The sequence below is a fragment of the Mercenaria mercenaria genome, unplaced genomic scaffold, assembly GCF_021730395.1.
Source record: "Mercenaria mercenaria strain notata unplaced genomic scaffold, MADL_Memer_1 contig_4927, whole genome shotgun sequence".
NCBI lineage: Eukaryota > Metazoa > Mollusca > Bivalvia > Venerida > Veneridae > Mercenaria > Mercenaria mercenaria.
Window position 1 is genome coordinate 1 of NW_026463196.1, and position 6,341 is coordinate 6,341.

The following is a 6,341-nucleotide window of genomic DNA, read 5'->3' on the forward strand; positions in this document are numbered from 1 at the left end:
ACATTCATCATCATCATCACTCTCAGGCTCACTTAAGCGTTCTTGTCTCACACACACTTTACAGGGTCTTCTTGATAAGGCGTCAGCATTTCAATGCTTCAAACCGGCACGGTGGACAACTGTCAAGTCGTATATCTCAAGTTCTTGGACCCATCGTGCTATCTGTCCTGACGGTCGTTTCAATTGCTTTATCCAACTCACTGCCGCATTGTCAGTCCGTAGCAGTGTCTTCTGGCCATATATATACGAATGGAAAGTTCGCAATGCTGTTACTACTGCCAATAGCTCTTTCCGCGTAGTACAGTAGGATTGTTCGTGTTTGCTCAGTGACTTGCTCATGTATGCTATGACTTTTTCATGGTCACCCTGTTTCTGCGACAATACTGCACCCACGCATTTATCGCTACCATCTGTGTCAAGAATGAACCCAATATCAGGTAGTGGATATGCTGGAACAGGAGCGCTTGTCAATGCCTCTTTCAGTTGAAGAAATGCTGACTCTGCTTCAGAAGTCCAAGTGAATTTTGCACCCTTCTCGCACAACTTGCGTAGGGGGCGTGCAATACCCGCGAATCCAGGAACGTATCGGCGGTAATATGAGCATAGGCCAAGGAAACTTCACATTTGTTTCGCTGATGTGGGTTGAGGCCAATCCTTTACTGCAGAAATTTTATCAGGGTCTGTGGCCACCCCTTCTTCAGAGACAACATGTCCCAGAAATTTCGTCTCGGTCTGAAATAAGGCGCATTTGGATGGTTTTAATTTCAGATTTGCATCAAGGAGGCGATCAAATATATTGTGCAATCTCCGTAATCCTTCTGCCACGCTATTGCTCGGAGAAATGATATCATCCATGTATAACAGCAGTTCAATCCATTGTAAGCCTCTAAGTACATCTTCCATCAATCCTTGGAAGATCGACGGCGAGTTTGCTAGACCAAAGGGCATGACAGTCCACTGAAATAGACCTAGGCATGTACTGAACGCTGTCTTTTGTAGGTCTTCGGGAGCCATTTCCACCTGCCAGAATCCTGACGACAAGTCCATCGAACTGAAGTATTTCGAATAGGCTAACGAGTCCAGACATTCGTCCACTCTAGGGAGTGGATATGCATATTTTACCGTTTAACTATTCAAAACCCTATAATCGACACAAAATCTGACATTTCCGTCCTTTTTGGTCACTAGAACAACTGGCGAGCTCCACGGACTGTTTGATTCTTCTATGACACCTCTCTCTAACATGCTTTGTATTTCTGCTCGTTTAGCCTAGCGTTAAGCCATTGGCTGTCTTCGTGGAGGTTGTCGACCGGCAATGCATTACCTGTGTGTATGCGATGTTAAACTCTATCAGTTTTACCAAGATCATCAGAGGATTTTGCAAATACTGCTTGGTAATCGATAAGGAGATCTTTGAGTTGTTCAGATTCTTCTGCAGAAATATTTTTAGAACTTCTCTCTAATAAGTCTTTTAAATGTTCAGGTAATTCCCGTTTGATCTGCCCATTGCTTTTGGATTCTGTGCTTATATTTCTGGTAATTTTTGCTTCCTTGTCGATATAAGGTTCACATTGTCCCACAGCCTGCTTAGTGTGTAAAGTAATATCATCACTCGAACAATTCACGAAGTTAACGTGAAGGTCATTGTTAACCGTCTGTACAACACCAGGTACTATGGCAGCATTATCTATGGTAAGTTTAGTTGGTTCAGTGAGTCCATACTCTGTTAACTTTTCACATTGATCAATGTCAACAGGTAACCAAATAGCGGAATTAGCTGGAACAACTGTTGTTCTACGAACAAGCACTCTACACGAAATTGATTTCTCTGCCAATCCAAATTTGATCTTGTTAAATTCTGTGGTAATATGTCCTTCCTTGTAATTTACTTCATAAGCATAGGCCAATAAGAAATCCTGTCCGATTATTGCGTCCTGGCCTATATCACAAATTAACACAGTTTGGGTAAAAGAATGGTTGTGAAGTTCAATAGATATATCTATTTTATCAATTGTACGGATTGTTCCGCCACTAGCATCATGTACAGAATTTGGAAAAGGTTCTAGTGTGGGCCGTTTGTCAATTTGAATTTCATTGAATTTTCTTTCAGATAGTATTGTAACAGTAGAGCCATTGTCTATTAAAAATTAACATTCGACACCTAATATACTACCATTTGTATAGAAACCATTGTCCCATTTTTTATCCAATATGTGTCCTGTTCTCACGGAGTCTGATGGTTCATTTACTGTAGGCCTTCTCCTCAGATGTCGAAGCCCGGCCTACTGACTCGACATCCTCCAGTTTAACGACTCAGATTCATAGCTCTTTTTGGAGGTGTCAGATCTTCTCTGGCTTTGAAAATTTCTTCTTTTAGTACTTACGTTGTTGTGATTACGGTATGCATTGTAGTGATCTCGGCTGTTTTTCGGACATTCCCTTTGTAAGTGTTGGTCTGAGTTACAGATGTAACATCTAGGCCTACGGCTATTTCTTTGTGGCTCAGTCTTAGTTCTAACATCTTCTTTCTTCTCTTCCTTAGTCGAAACAGCTTTTTCGACTACTTCTAACCTTGAATCAATCTTCTGTAGGACATTGGTTAACTGTGGCTCCATACCACTTGTGTCGATTGCACGAACATTGATTTTTGTCTTTTTGCCATTGGGTTGTCCAACTATTGCTTCATAACGCTCAATGATGCTTGCTGCTTCCTGCAGAGTACTGCAGTTTCGATCCATACATCTGCATTTAGCTTCCACAGATACCAATTTGTAAAGCTGGTTTAATGCTATTATATCTTGGGCTTTGCTGTCAAGTTGGTAATATGCTTTCTTTGTCAACTGCCTGAGAACGTCACAAAGGGCAATAATACTCTCTCCCTGTTGACGTTGTCGACTCTCAAGGAGGTTTAGCCACTTCCCTTCATGGACACTGCCGCTAAATCTGTGTTTCATTTGATCAATCAGTGTTTGGTAATTTCGTTGTTGCGATAGATCCAAATTCATGTAAAGGTATGAGCCTGACCCCTTAAACACGAAGCGAGGATAAGCGCTCTCCTTGAATAAGACCATTCACCTAGGTCGGTGCAATTCTCAAAATGTGATAGGTATTCTTCCCATAGGGTATCACCGTTGTATGATTCTTGTTTGATTGAGGGAACAGCGTTGTTTTGTGGTCGATCATAGCTGTAAGGATCGCGATAATGATTCGTTCGAGATGGAGCGTAAGGGTAGACCATCTGACCTGGGTAATAATTGCTATGATTGCGATCATTGAAATCTTTGTTCTGCCTATATTGTTCGGAATGGCGTCTATAGCAGTGTTGTCTGTTAGGGCTAAGATCTTGTTCACCAGATCTCCAGCCTTCTCGGTAGTTAAGTTCATCTCTCCTTATGTTACTACGCTGGTCAGAGTGGTCACGTAGAGACCTTACATCATGACCCATCTCTGAAGACTTTCTACGGGAATGACTCCGCCCATAGCGATCTGGGGAGATCATCAAATCTAGGGTTCTATGTGTGTCCCTGCCAGGCCTGAAGGATCTTGGTGGTGTGCATCACGTTGGTGTCTTGAGGAAGACATACTTCGGTGATATTCTGTAGACTGATGGTGTCGGCTGACTCCAAGGGGAGAGATATGGTGATCGTCCAGGTCTGGTCTATACATACTAGGCTGGTCTCGCCTAGATGTGTTGGACTGGTCTCGACCAATAGGTGATTCTATAGACTGGTTTCGCCCTAGGGGTGAAACACTGCTGGTGGCGCACAGGAGGCGTTACGCTGTGCTGGTGGTGCACAGAAGGCGTTACACTATGCTGGGTGTTATCCTGTCGACTTCTGGATAGTGACACACTCGGTGAACTAAGTACATTCCTGGGTGACGACATAGCACTATGCCCGTTTGATTCATTGTCAGATGTGTCAAGATCATCATTAACATTGAACACTCTATCAAAAATATTGATCTGCATTTCGGGATCTGAATCACTCTCTCTGCTCATGATTGTTGATTTTCTTGCTAGTCGTTATTCAAAATATATTCGTCTATTTCAAGGCCTGATTTCAGGATAGCTTTTGACGCTAGCTATCCTTACTCCTGACACCAAAAATTGTTAGCACTCTATATATTTACGTCAGGATGACAACATAACGGAAGTCGATTTCAAATCAACACAATTTTATTTAGAACAGCATTTAAACAAGTGTTTACTATGTAGCAGAATGTACCGACGGTATTTCTAGTTCAGAACGGCATTCTAACAGGTTTTACTTTCTAGCAGAAAAATGCATTTTGCGATCGGTATTGCTAGATCTAATTCAGAACGGCACTGTAACATTATACTGGCGAGCGGTATTTTGACTTGCCTCATTGAACATTGGACACAACCCATTTAAATAGATTCACTGCACTTACGTGAACGCAGGCAAAGACTTCAGTTATATAGATGAGCAAATGGCATTTAACTTGAACGGCAGTCACGTTTATCTAGAAATGGCAATCTCAGTTAATTTAGACTTTGTTTCGAATTTTGCCGGTCATCAAACTACTTATATTTGTTTACTTTGTTGCTTGGCAATTTGACTGGTGACCCAGAACGGTACTGACTGAACCCAACGTTCAAATATATAAGGAATCTGCGAGTGCCGGTCTACCGTTCGACCAATCAGAACGCAGGAACGTCAACTTGACTTTGCCGTTCCAGCGATCTAAACGGCAGAATCGGTCTACCGATCCTCGCCGAATGCAAGAATGATACATTATACAATGGTTAAATATTGACATAAATAAATAGATTATTTGATTCTGAACATTTGCATATACAATACATTCATGAAAGATGTGTAATTTTTGTATAATCACGAAAACAAAATACTCAACGGGCAGCGCTACAATGTCCGACTTGTCCAGTAAAGAAAATTGCCGTTCGACAGAAAAACAACAAAAACATGAAAAATACCCAACATATCGTAACAATGAATCTTCCTAAGATTAAACATTGTAATAAGAGTACTTGCCAAAAATCTCAACAACAACAACAACTTGTCAAAACAAAAATATCACAGAAAATCGAAGAAATATGCAAAGTTATGACTATTCAAGTGGTGTAACCTAAGAAATTATGCAGATTAACATGTAATTGATGTGAGTAATCTATTTCATAAGTATGAAACGAGTAATTTACATGTAAACTGAGGTGGGGGATGGCAAAACTGACATCCTAAAATAGTAACACTTTAGCATATTATAACAATATGAAGTACTATCAGCCTGATTTGAATCAATAATATGTTCTAAAGGTTATGAGACGACATAGTCGGAACATTTCACTCTAAAGTGTTACAAATGTTTCTAATAGAGACAAAGTTATGTTACAAAGGCCAATGACTATTTAAAGGATGCATTTATACACTGATATATTCAGCTCTTTATCTGAATAAGTACTTAGCAATATGCATTTGACATTTATTATTTGGTATTTCGCAATAAACAATTATCACTTATTGTTTGACAATTATCATTTCACAGACAATATTTGACATTAAGCGTATAGCAAATAACATTTTGCAATTACTATTTGTCATTTAGCATTTGGCATTTAGCATGGCGCACCGGCTTTCCATAGTCTTCCATAGTACTTAATAAATATAATATCGTTTTCAAACCATTTTGCATAACGTGTTTGGCATTTAGCGTTGATATCTTATATCAAGCAATTGACAATTAACATGGCGCACCAGGTTTTCATAGAACCATCCATGTACATGAACATTAGCATCACTTTGGTAAAACCGCTGAACACACACTGGAAGTCTTTACTCTAAGCCTAGTTTACTTCCATTACTATACCGCTAAATTATGGAGAGAAGTCCGGAAATATGATTAATTATTAAAGCGGTTAAAGTATAAAATCTTCTAAAATACTTGATTTCGTAACAGTAATAGAAAAAATATCAACGAAAATGAGAACAATTTTATGCATGCATTATACGTTAAACGTATCTATACAATACCGACAGCTAACAATGTCACAAAAACTTAATTTTCCACATGTTTTCCAACAAGTAATTTAATAAACAAAGTTTTTTCATATAATATACGTTAAATATTCCAAGCCAAGATTTAAAGGTTATTCCTTAGCTTCACTGTCCATGTGTATTGTAAAAAGGAAGTGAATTAATAGCCTATATGACAGGTAATCCGCTGCATTAATGTATAAAATGATGTTAAACTAACATATCCAAATTTTTAGAATTTTAATTGCATGCGTATTATACAATATTTTTAAGACAAAAATCAGCCATGATTGTAATTAAGTCTATAAATATATTTTCAGATTAAAA